The sequence below is a fragment of the Furipterus horrens genome, unplaced genomic scaffold, assembly GCF_987537825.1.
Source record: "Furipterus horrens unplaced genomic scaffold, mFurHor1.1.pri manual_scaffold_8, whole genome shotgun sequence".
Classification (NCBI taxonomy): Eukaryota; Metazoa; Chordata; class Mammalia; order Chiroptera; family Furipteridae; genus Furipterus; species Furipterus horrens.
The window spans coordinates 62,949,888-62,968,517 of NW_028327178.1; the positions used below are offsets into that span (position 1 = coordinate 62,949,888).

Here is an 18,630-nt window from a genome sequence, read left to right on the forward strand (position 1 = left end):
ACTAACTGGAAATAAACATTTTAGTAAAGTTGACCGATGATTAGTCAAAATACAATGTATGAACTGAGAGATTGGTCACTGTTATTAATGTTACACTGCCAAATTTTAGAGAGGTCAAAAGTATAATGCCACCTCTGCTTATGTGGCACAAAGAAGTATTTAGCTCTAGAGGCACATTTGTAATCTGAGCACTTAAAACTATTAATTAAAATATTTCAACAAGATCTTTTGCACACCTGCAACACACAAGGCATACCATGTGTTTGAGCATCATCTCTGTGCTTGCTCATCTTCCAATCTAGTATATCTGCTTATTGGGGTATTTCTGGCCCAAACACTCCACTTCTCTGATCTTTCTCCTTTCACAACTAGATTATCTCAATATCAGGCCCCTCATCCAGTGTGTGATCTGCTAAATGTACTATAAAGATTAGAATAATTTTCTTGAAGACCAGTTTGTTCTCAGACTTAGCTCCTTCCATCCATATCTACTGTAAATATCTTACAAAAGATACTTGGTTCAAATTCTGACTCCTCAATGGAGTTGCAGGCTCTTACCCTGCCAGAGTAACCTCTTCTTTTTCTGATGTGCTCATAGCAGCTCGCTATGGTTTTTGTTATAGCTCCTATTGTATTCTTCGCTGCCAACATGACAGCTACTAATGTCAGCATCCTTCCCCAACCCCTGCTCCAGCCCAGGAGCTTCTTAAAATAAAAAAACCAGTATTACATTTTCCCTTTATAGTGCCTACTATGTAGCAGGCACTCAGTGAATGTTTGTTGAAATAAATGGTATCAAGTGTTATATAATATGAATAATCCCTCCTTTAGCTTCACAAGCCTCAAATGTGAAAAAATATCTTGAGGCAAGCACAGCTTAGGTCTCTATAGTTTTCCACTCAAAGTGCCAGCTGAGAACTGGCAGCATCTGTACCACCCAGAAGCTTGTTAGGATTGTAGAATCTTGAGTACTATCTGGAACTACTGAATCAGAATCTGCATTTTAACATGATCACAGTCACTATTCTCCACATTGAAGTTGAAGGGCATCATTCTGTAGTATATAGAGCGAGTTTTGGCCTATTGTACAAGTTGGGTAAAATTTACAGTTGATTATTTACTATATTTTTAAAGTATTCAAATAAATATATCAAACAATTTACTTTTTTATAACTATTTTATCTATTTATTTGAAGCACAGTAAAAAAAAGGGGTACACTTTGGAAATTCAGTGGCACAAAGTACACTGGCATAACTTGAGGGACATTATACAGTTTAAAACAAAAGGAAATGAAAAGGAAAAAAAATTCCTTTTCAAAACACCGCATTACATAATTTTACCTGCCCAAACAGACCATTTACAAATATTAGGTCAATAAACTGCTAACATCCATAAAAAGGTAGCTTTCTTACTAAAATACAAGAATTTAAAAGATAGGTATCTAAACAAGGAGACAAAAACAAACTGGAATGAAAACCTAGATGTCACAACTAAAATTGTGTTTTTTTGTTTGGGCATTCATACTCTTCTTTCCCTCTACCATATCCTGTTGGAGTTCCAGGCCCCATTCCTCTAGGATCCTGTCCACGCACAGGTCCTGTACCACCCTGCCCAAAGTGCTCAGTACGCATGTCACTTCCCATCATGGAACCACTGCATGGTTGCTGGTGGAACTAAAGGGTTAACTTCATAACCTATTTCACCACCACCACCTAGAGGTGGAAATTTCTGGCCTCCTGAACCATAGGGATCTCCCATGTTCATTGTTCCTCCACGACCCATTCTCATGTTTCTTTCTCTTGGATCCATGTAGCCCATTCAGCTATAACTTTCCTCTCTTTGGCGTCTCATTTGTTCTTCCGTCTCACACTAAGAAATCGTCATCTTTTCTTTCCTTCTGCGTCGTTCCTCCTCTTGCCTTAACTGCATTTCTTTACTTTTCTGCATTTCTTGATTGTGAAGTTCTTTCATTTGCCTTAGTTCCTCCTGGCATCTCATCAGATCTTGACGCAAAAGCTTTGCCTGATGTTCATGATAGGCATCTTCCATTTCACTTTCCAATTTGTCTTTTGCAACTTTCATGTTTTTTTCAACTTGTTCCCTTTGTTGTTTCTCTATTTCATCCAAGGACTTCCATCTTTGAGAATATTCATACTCAAATGTGCCATGCTGGGCAAAATGAGGAGGGTTTTCTCTCTCCTTTTGATACATTGGATTCTTCTGTGCAAATTTTTCAGGAAGACCATCTTCATCATCTAATTGTTCTAGTGATTCCAGAATGACTGGATGAGGAGTTGTTGTCAGTAAGAAAACACCTTCATGGCATCTTTCAAATGCTTTCCTTGCTGCTGGTTTAGAAGCAAATTCAACAATGCTTTTCCCTGTAGATCTTCCACGATCATTCACAAATACCACGCCCTTTCAATAGGACCAAACTGACTAAAGGATTCTTCCAACAGTTCATTGGAAACATGAGGTGAAAGATTCTGAACAGAAAGGGCAGCAGCATGTGTGGTAAAGTGAACCCAAAGCTGTCTACCTCTCATGGATGTATCATCAAGTTCAGCTGTGGCAATTTCAGGCAATGCTCTAGATTCAAGTTTAATAAATCCAAATTCTTTGCCTTTGTTGATTAAAACTTTTCCTGGTTCTCCATATATATCAAACAGTCTTTTGAATTCATCTTCGGTAATATCAGCAGGTAGATTCCCAACAACCGACAACACTGGGTGTAAGTTTTCTCTCCAGGTCTCCTCAACAGAGACAAGTTAGCTTTAAAACCCTTAGAGTTGGAAATGCTGTGTTCGCTGCGGCTGCCAGGCGCACTGGGTGGGGGTCCCTGGTGGTGCTTCTAGGGGTAGGGTGGGTGGTGCTGCCGGCCTCCGCGGGGCTCCCCGCCTCCTCCGTAAGGTGGCTTGGGATGCCCACCTCCAGGCTTTGGCCCGCCTGGCATTTTGCTGCCTTTGGGGCCGCCGGCTCCTGGACCCTGCTTAGGCCCAGGGACTGGGACCCCTGTGGGTGGAGATGGTGGACCCCCAGCCTGAGGTAGGGTGGTGAGGACCACGCTGCACAGTGGCGCAGGCGGGGGCGCCTCGGGGGGGCGCTGTGGTGACAGCAGGCGGGGAAGTCGGGATGGGGCCTGGCCTGGTGGTGGCCCTAGAGGTCTGAGAAGTGGCGGGTGGCGCCAAGTCAGAGGCCGGGGAACACTGCTTACTCCAGGAGCTGAGCCAGGTCCCTGAGGAACGACGGGTTTGGACGAGTCCTGTGGCGGTGGCGGCTGCTGATTTGGCTGCTGAAGCGGCGGCAGTGGGGCTGCTATGGTGGTGGCTGCTGTTGAGGCGGTGGCGGGATCGGGGGTTTGGGGCCACCCTGGCTCAGGCCGGGACCCTTGGGTCCGCGGTTCTGATTGAGACCCATGCCTGGCGGCGGAGAGCAAAAGTTGGGGAGGCTGCCATGGCCACCGCCTTCTCCGCGCCGATGGAAACTGCCACCACCACAGCTCTGGAACCGATTCCGAGACATGTCCATGATCCAGGTGTGGTCAAGACAGAAGCGGAGAAGACACTTAGGGAACGTGGAGGCCACCTTGCTTCGCACAAAATGGTGGATGACACAGGCTCAAACAATTTACTTTTTTAAAGGACTTTTTCTTCTTGAAGTTTTCCAATCTTGAGTATCACGAGTTCAGATTACATCTGTATGACAAGGGCTGAAATTAGTCAAATTTTATTTTTGTCACTGCATCATGTTCAATATCGCTGTTAACACACACTGGCTTGTCATATATAGACTTTAACTTTATAATTTCTCAACTCATTTCCTCTATTTTTACGTCTATGAACTTCTTCTATCTGACATCAGCCTTTCCTCAAGACTGAGATTAGCAGTTCAGTGATAAAATGAAGAAAGAATGCCTCCAACACTGCTATGGGCTGGGGTAATCCACCAGTTTCCTCGCCACTGCTTTCTGGAGCCTTTCCCAGTGACTGTGTTGTTCTTCTAAGGCTCTTTACAACAGATATATAATTAAATAACACAATTGGTTATATTATTTAAGAAATAATACTTTATTTTGTATTTTTTCCTCAGTCCACGATATTCACGACCAGTGGCTGTGAGAAGAAAAACCTTTCACTTGATCTCTTATTTCTGCTTGAACAGCATCTGCTATGTTTTGGATGCTGCTTTCTGTTGACAAAACTCTTTTGAAGCTGCACTAATAACTAAGCTCCCAATTTTATCTTCCGAATGTGGCATGGAGTCTGTTTGTATGTGTCTGGCAGAGGAAGCTGGCTGAAGTGCATTACCAACCAATCACATTTCACCTGATGCTTTACCAATGTTTGCATATGGGAAAAAAGAGAATAAAAATGGGCCTCCTTGTCCCTGAGTATGATTTCCCATTATGTCTCCTTCTCTTGTTTTTACTCTCTGTACCACTGCTCAAAAAACCCTTTTGTCTACAATTTTGGGTAAATATCAGACACGTAAGAAAACAGACTGTGAATGAAAAAAAATAAAAAGACAGAAAGGAGGTATATAACATCTGTACAAATTTTATATTGTATAAAAATATGTTTTGATTTGGAGAAGATGGCGGAGGAGTGAAGGGAGGCTGTGCTTTCTGGCTCCCGAGACTTGTCTGTAGTTTGGACTAATTGCAGACAGAACATCTCAGTGAGCAGCTGGACACTGGCAGGAGTTGAGCCTTGGCACTGCTGGATTAGAGAAAGCCAACTGATAATGACCTGTTTGGTGAGAATAATGGAGGAAAAAGGGACAAGATGGGGTTTCTGACTGGGTTGGCTCCACGAGCTGCGGCTGGAAGTACACAAAGGCTTTTTAACAACCACAGACTTCTCCAGAGAGGAATTGGGAGGAGAACAGATCTCTGCCTGCTGGAAGAGCCAGGACTGGGCCAGGTGGCATCTGACACTGAAAGACAAGAAACAGCATACTGCTGTGCATGTGAGAACGTGATTTTCCTTTATATTTTTCTTTTGTGTACTGCGAAGAAGGGAGGAAAGGTTGGGGGGTGATAGAAAATTCTTGAGGAGCATAAGTGTAGAAGTGTGCTTGCCCACTCCCCAACCCTTCCCTTGGCTTGCACGGTTGTGCACAGGGAAGTGCCTTCATTCACTGGCCCAGGTGTGTGGGGCCGTGTATCCAGGTGCCCCTCGGACACATGCCAACAGACATAAGATCAGTGCCCCAACGGGCACAGGGAGGGCTCACTGGGCATGCAGAGGACCGTGCGCAGACACCCCTGGCCAGCCCCAGTGGGCTCCAGGCCGGAACACAGCCCACTTGCATTATCTCAGCTCATACCCACCAAGGCAGGCGCTGGAACGGCGGGTGGCTGTGGCGAGGGAACAACGGGCGGGGGTGACTAACAGACACTCACTTCCACCATGCGCAAGTGTAATGCGCCCCGCCTCAAGGGGCGAGAAACCGAATCCCGGAGCGTGGCTCAGCAGGCCTGAAGATAGCATGCAGGCCACCATTTGAGCACATGTGCGTGTGCGCACAAGCACCCTGGCTGACTCCAACAGGCATCAAACAAACGCACTGGCCATCATGGGAGTACAGAAGAAACCAGGGCGCCTGACCAACACCGCACACAGATGGACACCGCTGCTGCAAGGATCAGGAACAACTGGCCCGCCTCATTAGACCAGCTGTGGATCCAGAAAAAGAAGAGGACACGCAAAGGCTGAACAGAGTAAAAACTTTCCTTTTGTATTTTAAAAAATTTTTATTTCTATATTAGTTTTTTATTTGCATTTTATTTTATTTTAGTTTTTTAAATTTCTTTTTCCAATTTTAATTTTAATTTATACTTTTTTAAAAAATTTTAAAAACTATCTCTTTAATTTGTTTCTTGCCATCTCTCCTCATCCTTCTTCTTTAATTTTTGTTTATTTGTTTGTCTGTCTAGTTTAACCTCCCTTTTACACTAAATAAATAGAATATAACTACTATATAAATCTACTACTATACAATTCCACTTTCTTACTATATTCTGCATTCTTCCCTTTTTCTTTAATTATTGTTAATATGCAATGTAAATATTGCCTACTGTCTTGCAAAGTCTTGGCACTATTTGCTACTATTATTAATCTATGATTCCCTCTCTCAAAAATTATATTTTTCCTCCTTAAAAACAACTCTTATTTAGTCTTCCTATAGTATGAAAGCCCTAAACTCTCTACATTTATATTAACACTGGCTCATTTGCTGACGATAGTAGGATAGAGGGTGGGTGATACTTTTGAGGGTGTGGGTTTCCTGCCTGGGCTGTGTGTTTATGTTTTAAACAGCATCTCCACAAAAGAACTCAAGACAAAGTGGACAGAGTGACTCTCAATCAACTAGCCAGAAGGAATATCCTACCAAAGACCATCTGAAATATAACCAGACAGCATAAACAAACAACATAAAGGGTATCCCAAGAACATCAGGCTCAGGAGATCAAAGAGACTGCACCATTGAAACCCCTAGATCTCTTATAAAGAATCTCATACCACAGAAGTGGGAAGTCAAAGTGAACAAATCCAAAAAACAAAAACAAACAAGAAGAATCCGACATGGTAAGATGCAGAAACAACCTCTCAATGAAAAGAAAAGAGGAATCCCCAGAAAGAGAGGTAGATGGAATAGACATAGCCCAAATGCTAGACATGGAATTCAAAACAATGGTGGTGAAGAAGCTCAATATACTCGAAAACCTCAAAAACAACTACGACAACCTCCAAGGAAGTTACCAACAGCGCCAAGAATATTGCAGGGAACTTGCAGAGAACTACACCAGCATAAAAAAGGACATTATTAACAAGAACCAGGAAGAAATGAAGAATACAATGTCTGAACTGAAAAACACAGTAGAATCAATCAAAAGCAGGCTAAATGAAGCAGAGTGTAGGATCAGTGAGTTAGAGGAAAATGTAGAAAAAAGTTCCCAGATAATAAAACAAAATGGAAAAAGATTGAAAAAGTATGAAGAAGAAGTAAGGGAATTATAGGATAGCATTAGGAAAAACAATATCCGAGTCATCGAAATTAAAGAGGGAGAAGAGGAACGAGGAATAGAAAAGCTGATAGGAGAAGTGATGACAGAAAATTTTCCCAACCTGATAAGAGAAAAAGTTATGCAACTTCAAGAAGCAAGAGAGTCCCAATGATGCGGAACCCGGAAAACCCACTCCAAGGCACATCATAATAAAATGGCAACATTCAAAGACAAAGAGAGAATCCTAAAAGCAGCAAGAGAAAAACAGCAAGTAACAAAGAAGAGAGCTCCAATAAGGCTACCGACTGACTTTTCAACAGAAATACCACAAGCCAGAAGGAAATGGTCAAAAATATTTCAAGCAATGAAAAACACAGGCCTACAACCAAGAATACTCTACCCAGCAAGGCTCTCATTCAAAATGGAAAGTGAAATAAGGAGTTTCCCAGAGAAAGGAAGACTAAAAGAATACATCTCCACCAAACCAAAATTGTAAGAGATGCTAAAGGGAATGTTTTAAGAAAAAGAAGAAAAAAAGAGGAGAGGAATACAGGTACAAAGGGAAATGAATAAATACATGTCAATAATAACCTTAAATGTATATGGATTAAATGTTTCAATTAGAAGACATAAGGTAGCAGACTGGATATGAAAACAGGACCCACATATTTGCTGTTTACAAGAAACACATCTCAAAAAAAATATTTACACAGACTGAAAGTAAAGGAATATAAAATATATTTCAAGCAAAAGTACATGAAAAAAAAAGCTGGGGTAGCAGTACTCATATCAGACAAAACGTATTTCAAAGCAAGGGCAATAAAAAGAGACAAAAAAGGACTATTCATAATACTTAAGGAAACAATCCATCAAGAAGATATAACACTGATAAACATATATGCACACAACATAGGAGCACCCAAATACATAAGAAAATACTAAAAGACCACAAGAAGGATATTAACAGCAACACCCTCATAGTAGGAGATTTTTAACACGCCATTATCAACAATAGACAGATCTTCAAAGCAAAGAAACACCAAGGATATACAGGCATTGAACAACACATTAAACCACATGGAGTGATATATATATAGAACATTTCACCCCAAAGAAGCAAAATATACAGTATTTTCAAATGCACATGGGACATTTTCAAAGACAGACCACATTATAGGACACAAAACAAGCCTCAACAAATTCAAGAAAATTGAAATCATATCAAGCATCTTTTCAGACCACAATGCCTTGAAACTAGAAATCAACCTCAGAGAAAAGAAAATCAAAGACACCCAAACTCATGGAGAATGAATACCATGCTATTAAACAATGAATGGGTTAACAATGACATCAAGGAAGAAATCAAGAAATTTCTGGAAACTAATGATAATGAACACACAACAGCCCAAAACATATGGGACACAGCAAAAGCAGTCCTAAGAGGGAAGTTCATAGCAATACAGACATATCTGAAAAGGATAGAAGAATCTAAAAATAAAAAGTCTAACCTTAAGCTATAAGAACTAGAACAACAACAACAAAAAAAGCCTATGGCAAGAAGAAGGAAGAAAATCACCAAGATTAGAGCAGAATTAAATGACATAGACACTAAACAAACAATCCAAAAGAGCAACAAAACTAGGAGCTGGTTCTATTAAACAATAAACAAAATCGACAAGCCTTTAAATAGGACAAAGAGTAGAATAGTAATCAATAGGGGGGAGGGGGGAGGAAAAGAAGGGGGATAAGTAAGGGAAGGGTTTAGTCAAGGAACGTGTATAAATGACTCATGGACATGGACAACGAGGAGAGATATAATTGTGGGAGAAGGGGTGGGTTGGGTGGTGGGGAGCAATGGGGGAAAAATGTGAACAATGTAATTGAAAAACCAAAAAATAAAAAAGATAAAATAAAATAAAATAAAAAGAAAAAAATACATACAGTGTTAGAAGTTTTTAAACTAAATATGCTTGAATTAACAATAAGTCAAGATTCCTTTCTGAACCAGGTTTTAACTCCTATGTCACTGGCCATTATCTATTTTCACTCCTGTAAACCTCTGAATAAACATGTCTCAATAAAAAAAAAAGAGAGAGAGAGAAGACCCAAATAAACAAAATCAGAAATGAAAGAGGAGAAATCATGACTGATACAACAGAAATACAAATGATTGTAAGAAATTACTACAAACAACTGTATGGCAAGAAATATGACCCCCTAGAAGAAATGGAAATATTTCTAGAAACATATAACCTTCCAAAACTGAATCAAGAAGAAGTAGAAAGTCTCAACAGACCAATAACAAAGAAGGAAATTGAAACAGTAATCCAAAATCTCCCTGCACACAAAAGCCCTGGACCAGATGGCTTCACAGGCGAATTTTACAAAACATTTAGGGAAGAACTAACTCCTACCCTCTTCAAACTATTCCAAAAAATCCAAGAAGAGGGAAATATCCCAAACTCTTTCTATGAAACCAGTATTACCCTCATCCCAAAACCAGGTCAAGACACACCAAAGAAAGAAAACTACAGGCTAATATCACTGATGAACATAGATGCTAAAATCCTCAACAAAATATTGGCAAACAGGATCCAGCAATACATCAAAAAGATCATACACCACGATCAAGTGGGATTCATCCCAGGGATGCAAGGATGGTTTAATATTTGCAAATCCATAAATATAATACATCACCTAAACAAAATGAAAGACAAAAATCACATGATCATATCAATAGATGCAGAAAAAGCATTTGATAAAGTACAACACCCATTTATGATGAAAACACTCAGCAAAATGGGAATAGAGGGAGCATACCTTAACATAATAAAGGCTATATATGAGAAGCCCGAAGCCAACATCATACTCAATGGACAAAAACTGAAAGCATTCCCCCTGAAATCAGGAACTAGACAAGGCTGTCCACTCTCCCCACTTCTATTCAACATAGTGTTGGAAGTCCTAGCCACAGCAATCAGACAAGACAAAGAAATAAAAGGCATCCAAATTGATAAGAAGAAGTAAAACTATCATTATATCCAGATGACATGATTGTATACCTAGAAAATCTTATAAACTTCACTAAAAGACTACTCAATATAATAAGTGAATTTGGCAAAATAACAGGGTAAAAATAAATATAGAGAAATCTAAGGCATTTCTGTACACCAATAATAAAATATCAGAGACATTCGAGGTCTTTTTTGGTTCCATATGAATTTTTGGAGTATTTGTTCTAGGTAAGTAAAATATGTCATTGGTATTTTAATAGGCAGCCCTGGCTGGTTTGGCTCAGTGGATTGAGCGTCGGCCTGCGAGCTAAGTGTCGCTGGTTTGATCTTCCAGTCAGGGCACATCAGAGAAGGAAAACTCTGACTCCAAAAAACCTCCGCTGCCTTGCGGCATACCTCTTCAGGGGAAAGGCTAAGGGAGTAAACCCCAACAGAAAATCCGGAGCCGGAGTCCCTAAGGCGGTTTGACGTTATAGTCAACACCGGCAACTCCTGCGGCGCACATGAAACCAAGCTGTATTGACTCCGTCTTTCCCTTGGACCATTCAGCTGCGAAGAGAGGGGGGGTCTGCTGCATGGGCAACAGCAGACCCTCCATATCACCCTGCCCAGGCTCTGTAGCTTCAGCTTCACTGGAGAGGACACTTCAGCATCATCGTAAAATGTCGATTCAACATGGGAGGAGACAGATACCGTGTCACTCCTGAGTCGGACTGCACAGCCATTCTCGGTGGTGCAGATAGACTCTTAAGAAGCTACACCATCGTCTCTCGAGATGGACGGCTGCCGACGATTTTAATAGGAATTGCATTGGATCTGTTAATTGCTTTGGGTAGTATGGCCATTTTGATGATGTTGATTCTTCCCATCCAGAACACGGTATTTGCTTCAATCTTGAAACAGAAGAACACAGCAGGAGGAATCACGATACCAGACATCAAACAAAGCCACTCTGATCAAAACAGGCTGGTACTGGCATAAGAACAGACATATAGATCAGTGGAACAGAACTGAAAGCCCAGAAATAAACCCAGGCCTCTATGGTCAACTAATATTTGATAAAGGAGGAAGGAACATAAAATGGAGTGAAAAGAGCCTCTTTAACAAATGGTGCTGGGAGGACTGGACAGGGACGTGCAAAAAAATGAAACTAGACCACCAACTTACACCACACACGAGAATAAACTCAAGATGGATTAAAGGCTTAAATGTAAGCCGGGACACCATAAAAGTCCTAGAGGAAAACACAGGCAGGAAAATTTCAGATATCCCATGTAACAATATCTTGACGGATACATCTCTTAAGGTAAGAGAAATAAAGGAAAAAGTAAACAAATGGGACTACATCAAACTAAAGAGTTTCTGCTCAGCAAAAGAAAACATTAGCAAGATGAAAAGGAAACCAATCATATGGGAAAACATATTTGCCAATGATATCACAGACAGGGGACTGATCTCCAAAATATATAAAGAGCTTATACGACTCAACATCAAGAAAACAACCCAATTAAAAAATGGGCGAAGGACCTGAACAAACACTTCTCTGAAGAGGACATACAGAAGGTCCATAGACATATGAAAAAATGCTCAACATCATTGGGCATCAGGGAGATGCAAATAAAAGCACAATGAGATACCATTTTACACCAGTCGGAATGGCCATCAACAAATCAACAAACAACAAATGCTGGAGAGGATGTGGAGAAACGGGAACCTTACTGTACTGTTGGTGGGGATGCAGACTGGTGCAGCCACTATGGAAAACAGTATGGAATTTCCTCAAAAAACTAAAAATGGAACTGCCTTTTGAACCAACAATTGCACTGCTAGGACTATTACCGAAAAATCCTAAAACCCTAATTCAAAAGAACTTATGCACCCCTATGTTCATAGCAGCCATGTTTACAATAGCTCAGTGCTGGAAACAGCCTAAATGCTCATCTGTAGATGAGTGGATCAAAAAACTGTGGTACATGTACACAATGGAATACTATGTAGCAGAAAGAAAGAAGGAACTCCTGCCATTTGCAACAACATGGATAGAACTAGAGAGAATTATGCTTAGTGAAATAAGCCAGGCAAAGAAAGCAAAATACCATATGATATCACCTAATACAGGAAACTAAAGAACAACACAAACAAAGGAACTAAAAAGGACAAAGAGCAGAATAGCAGTCAATGGGGTGGGGGAGAAGGAGGATAAGTAAGGGAAGGGTCTAGTAAAGGAACGTGTATAAATGACTCATGGACATGGACGATGGGAAGCGATATGATTGTGGGAGAAGTGGTGGGCTGGGTTGGAGAGAGCAATGGGGCAAAAATGGGACAACTGTAATTGAAAAACCAAAAATAAAAAATAAATTAATAAATAAGTAAAATTAAAAAAAAGGTTGATGTGATAGAGAAAAACTGGGATGCCAAAAATTAGTCAAAACAAGTGTCAGATCTAACGCAATAAAAATTGTATTCCCCAGTGATATTTGGCAAAATAGGCACAATCATAAAATGGAGTAACAATAGCCTCTTCAACAAATGGTGTTGGGAGAACTGCACAGGGACATGCAAAAAAGAAAAATGAAAGTAGACCATCACCTTATACCATACATCAGAATAAACTCAAAATTGATGAAAGACTTAAACATAATCTATGACTCCGCAAAAGTTTTAGAGGAAAACACAGGCAGAAATATTATATTTCAGATATCCCACACAGCAATATATTTACTAATACACTTCTAGCACAAGGGAAATAAGGAAATAATTTTAAAAATTGGACTACATTAAATTAAATAGCTTCTGCTTGGCTAAAGAAAATATCAGCAAGATGAAAAAGGAACCCACCATATGGAAGAACATAACTTCCAATGATAACTTGGACAAGGGTTTGCTATCCAAAATATATAAAGAGCACTCAACACCAGGAAGACAAACAATCCAATAAAAAAATGGGTAAAGAACCTGAATAGACTCTTCTCCAAGGAAGACATACAGAGGGCCCCTAGGCATATGAAAGGATGCTCAACACTACTAGCCATCAGAGACATGCAAATTAAAACCACAATGAGATTACCACCTCACCCTGGTCAGAATGGCCATCATTAACAAATCAACAATCAACAAGTGCTGGTGAGGTTGTGAAGAAAAGGGAACCCTAGTGAATTTTTTGTGGGAATGCAAACTGGTGCAGCCACTGTGGAAAACAGTATGGAATTTCCTCAAGAAACTAAAAGTGTAACAGCATTTTGATCAAGTGATTCCACTACTATGATTATACCCTAAGAATGTTGAAACACCATTTCAAAAGAACCTATGAACCCCTATGTTCACAGCAGCATTATTTACAATAGCCAAGTGCTGGGGACAGCTGAGGTGCCCATCAGTAAATCAGTGGATCAAAAAAACTGGTATATTTACACAATGGAATACTACTCAGCAGAAAAGAAGAGGTAACTCTTACCTTTCATGACAGCATAAATGGACCTACAGAGTATTATACTAAGTAATATAAGCCTGGCAGTTAAAGACAAATGCCCTATTATCTACCTATAGGAGGAATCTAATGAACAAAACAAACAAATGAACAAAATAGAACCAGAGGCATGGAAACAAGGAACAGTTTGACAGTGACCAGAGGGGTGGGGGCTAAGTGGGGGAAAGAAAGGGTAGGGTCTAATCAAGGAACATGTATAAATTACCCTTGGACATGGACTACAGGGTAAGTATTGATTCTGGGAGTGGAAGCGGGTAGTAGTTTACTGCCTATGTTTTATTCTAAAAGTTATAAGTTTTAAGGTTTGGGGTCTTACATTTAAGTCTTTAATCCATTTCAAGTTTATTCTTGTACATGGTATAAGAAGGTGGTCTAGTTTCTTTTCTTTTTTTGCATGTATCTGTCCAATTTTCCAACCACCATTTATTAATAAACTATTTTTACCCCATTGTATGTTCTTTCCCCTTTGAAATTTATTAATTGATCATATAATAATGGATTTATTTCTGGGCTCTCTATTCTGTTCCATTGACCTATGTGTCTGTTTCCATGCCAATATTATGCTGTTTTGATTACTAGTCTTGTAGTATAGTTTGATATCAGGTAGTGTGATGTCTCCAACTTTGTTATTTTTTCCCAAGATTGCTGTGGGCATTCAGGGTCTTTTATGCTTCCACATAAATTTGTAGATCATTTGTTCTATTTCTGTGAAAAATATCATTGATATTTTGGTAGGGATTGCATTGATTCTATTGATTGCTTTTGGTAATATGAGCATTTTAATTATGTAAATTCTTCCTATCCATGAGCACAGCATGTGCTGCTGTTTATTTATATTTTCTTCAATTTCTATCTTCAACATCTTGTACTTTTCAAAGCACAGGTCTTTCATTCCCTTTGTTAAAATTATTCATATGTATTTTACTTTTTGATGCAATTATAAGTGGTATTGGTTTTTAAATTTCTCTTTCTGATAGTTTATTGCTGTATAAAAGTGCAAGAAATTTCTAAATATTAAATTTTTACTCTGCTACTTTCCTGAATTCATTGATCAGTTTTTATAGTTTTCGGTCAAATCTTCACAGTTTTCTATATATTGTGTTATTTCTTCTGCAAATAAGTACAGTTTTACTTTGTGTTTTTCAAGGTGGACATCTTTTATTTATTCTTTTTGTCTGATTGCTGTGCCTAAAACTTCCAATACTAAGTTGAATTAAAGTGTTAAATGTGGACATCCTTATCTTTTTCCATAACTTAAAAACACTTGTAACTTTTCCACATTATGTATGATGTTAGCTGTGGGTTTGTCATATATGGCCTTCATTATATTGAGATATGTTCCCTTTATCCTCACATTGCTGAAACTTTTAATTTTAAATGGAGGTTGGATTTTGTCAAATGCTTTCTCTACTTCTATTGATATGAACATAAGCTTTTTATTTTTTATTTTGTTATGTGGTGTATCACCATAATTGATTTGCAGATATTGAACCAATCTGCATCCCAGGAATGAATCCCACTTGATCATGATGTATTACTATTTTTATTGTGTTCCTGAATTCAGATTGCTAATATGTTGTTGAGGATTTCTGTATACATGTTCATCAGGAATATTGGCTTACAACTCCTTTTTTTTTCTGTAATGGCTTTGCCTGTTTTTGGCATAAGTGTAATGCTGGCCTTGTAAAAACTGAGAAGTATAGGTATTCGGTAGATTTGCTTGTTAAGGCATCCAATCCAGTACTTTTCCTTTTGTTGTTGTTGTTGTTTGTTAGAATACTGAATTGACTGTGTAGGTTGTAATTGGTTTGTTCAGTTTTCTGTTTCTTCTTGACTTATGTTCGGAAGATTGTATGTTTCTAGGACTTTATCCATTTCCTCCAGATTGTCTAACTTATTGGCACAATATTTTCTTATAATCCTTTGTATTTCTGTGGTATCAGTTGTGACTACTCTTATTTCTAATTTTATTAATTTGAGTCCTCTGTCTTTTTTAACTGACAAACCTGGTTAAAGTTTTATTTAAAGACCCAGCTCTTGGTGTTACCGAATTTCTGTATTGTTTTTTAGAATCTATTTTGTTTATTTCTGCCTTGATATATACTATTTCCTTCCTTCTACTCACTTTGGGCTTTGTTTATTATTCTTTTAATAGTTCCTTTAGGTGTAAGGTTAGGTTATTTATTTGAGATGTTTCTTGTTTCTTGAGGTAAGCCTGTATTGCTATTAATTTCTCTCTTAGGACTCCTTTCACCATGCTCCATAGATTTTTTCAGTTGTTGTGTTTTCATTCTCACTTGTCTCAAGATATCTTTCAATTTCTGACTTCATCTCATTGTTAACCCTTTCTTTGTTCAGTAACATGTTACTTAGACTCCATGTGTTTGTGCATTTTTTAGTTTTATTCTTCTATTTGATTTCTAGTTTTATATCATTGTGGTTAGAGATACTTGATATGATACCAATCTTCTTAAATGTATTGACTTGTTTTATCACCTAACATGCAATTCATTCTGGAAATGTTACATGTACACTTGAATGTATATTCTTCTTCTTTGGGGTGAAATACTATATTAATTAAATCCATCTGATGTGTTGTATCATTTAAGGCTGATATTTCCCTGTTGATTTTCTGTCTGAAGGATCTATCCATTAATGTTAGTGCGTTGTTTAAATCCCCTACCCACCCCCTGGGCACTTAAGCTAGGTGCTCCAGGAGTGCCCCTTGCATGGCTTGTGTGTTCCCTCCCATTGTCACTGAGCCTTGATTGCTGTTGGGTGGGGTTGACACTCATGATAACTGGCTGTGAAAACTGGCCATCACCATAGCAAAGCAAGACTCCACCAAGGAGAATTTGCCTCAGCAGTGTTTTGATGCCTGCTGAGAATCCTCATTTGGATTTTCCATTGGTGGAACTAATCAAGTGGTACTCTGTTGTGGTCTGACCCAGTCATCATGTGTGTTGGTTCTGGGGACTCTTGGGAGGTGCTATGGTGCAGACCAAGGTCAGCTGCTGCCTGAGCCAAGCCCCAGATCACCTGATAGGTGCTACAACGTGATGCAGTTGGTAGCTGCATATGCTGGGCCTGGAGGCACCTGGGAGAGTCTATGCTGTGACAGGAGGCTGGCTGCCACCAGAATTCATGAGCAAGTGTATCTATGTGGAATCCCTTTATGAGGACGCCTGGGTTTCCACAATCTTGTCTTCTGTCTCACTGAGGATTCAGCTAAGTGTCTGGGGCAGGTTTCAGAGTGTCACAGGAAGGGGTGTTCATCACGTTAATGCATATTCCAATTTAGTGTAGTACGATGGTGACCCTTGCCCTGAAATCACACAATTCAGCCCCTTCCCAAATATCTCTGGTGCCTTTTGAACTGCTGTCCTTTTGCTAAAGCTTACAGTGCATGTGAGTGACTGTATGCAAGCCCTTTAAGAGGAAACCTGGGTTTCCAGCAGCCCCATATGGAATCCCCTCAGTCAAGTGGGGCAGGGTGTCAGGGAGTTACCAGGGTGGGGCAATCAGAAGTCACCAGGTTAGTGCAGATTCAGATTTGGCACTTATCCACAGGCTGTGTGAAAGGAGGGCTCAACACAGGGACAATGATGTGAAATTACTTTCTTAAATGACTATGAAAGTTTATATTGTAGGACTTGTTATCTAGGCAATTGTGCTTTTATTTCTTAATTGCCTGATAATGAAACCTTTATTTAATCTTTCTTAAAAAATATGCTTTATTTATTTTTCTTTTCTTTTTTGGTTTTTCAATTACAGTTGTCCCATTTTTCCCCCATTGCTATCCCCAACCTAACCCACCCCTTCTCCCACAATCATAACCCTCCCTGTTGTCCATGTCCATGAGTCATTTATACACGTTCCTTGACTAGACCCTTCCCTTACTTATCCCCCTTCTCTCCCTCCCTCCTACCCCCTATTGACTACTATTCTACTCTTTGTCCTATTTAGTTCATTTGTTTGTGTTGTTCTTTAGTTTCCTGTATTAGGTGATATCATATGGTATTTTGCTTTCTTTGCCTGGCTTATTTCACTAAGCATAATTCTCTCTAGTTCTATCCATGTTGTCGCAAATGGCAGGAGTTCCTTCTTTCTTTCTGCTACATAGTAATCCATTGTGTAAATGTACCACTGTTTTTCGATCCACTCATCTACAGATGGGCACTTAGGCTGTTTCCAGCACTGAGCTATTGTAAACATGGCTGCTATGAACATAGGGGTGCATAAGTTCTTTAGAATCAGGGTTTTAGAATTTTTCAGGTATAATCCTACCAGTGGAATTGCTGGTTCAAAAGGCAGTTCCATTTTTAGTTTTTTGAGGTAATTCCATACTGTTTTCCATAGTGGCTGCACCAGTCTGCATTCCCACCAACAGTGCAGTAGGGTTCCTGTTTCTCCACATCCTCACCAGCGTTTGTTGTTTGTTGATTTGTTGATGATGGCCATTCTGACAGGTGTAAAGTGGTATCTCATTGTGGTTTTTATTTGCATCTCCCTGATGGCCAATGATGTTGAACATTTTTTCATGTGTCTATGGACCCTCTGTATGTCCTCTTCAGAGAAGTGTTTGTTCAGGTCCTTTGCCCATTTTTTAATTAGGTTGTTTGTCTTCTTGATGTTAAGTTGTATAAGCTCTTTATATATTTTGGAGATCAGTCCCCTGTCTGTGATATCATTGGCAAATATGTTTTCCCATATGGTTGGTTTCCTTTTCATCTTGTTGATGTTTTCTTTTGCTGAGCAGAAACTCTTTAGTTTAATATAGTCCCATTTGTTTACTTTTTCCTTTATTTCTCGTGAAGATATTGTTACGTGGGATATCTGAAATTTTCCTGCCTGTGTTTTCCTCTAGGACTTTTATGGTGTCACGGCTTACATTTAAGTCTTTAATCCATCTTGAGTTTATTCTCATGTGTGGTGTAAGTTGGTGGTCTAGTTTCATTTTTTTGCACATCCCTGTCCAGTTCTCCCAGCACCATTTGTTAAAGAGGCTTTTCTCACTCCATTTTATGTTCCTTCCTCCTTTATCAAATATTAGCTGACTATAGAGGACTGGGTTTATTTCCGGGCTCTCTATTCTGTTCCATTGATCTATATGTCT

The 18,630-nt window shown here is 39.4% G+C and overlaps 1 protein-coding gene and 1 pseudogene across 2 annotated transcripts in view; both read right to left on the reverse strand.

Moving 5' to 3' along the window:
* The window catches only part of SYNDIG1 (synapse differentiation inducing 1), a 199,091-nt gene that overhangs the window by 124,622 nt on the left and 55,839 nt on the right, over window positions 1-18,630 (reverse strand). The window lies entirely within an intron of this gene.
* Window positions 1,334-3,523, reverse strand: LOC150003049 (splicing factor, proline- and glutamine-rich pseudogene; annotated as a pseudogene).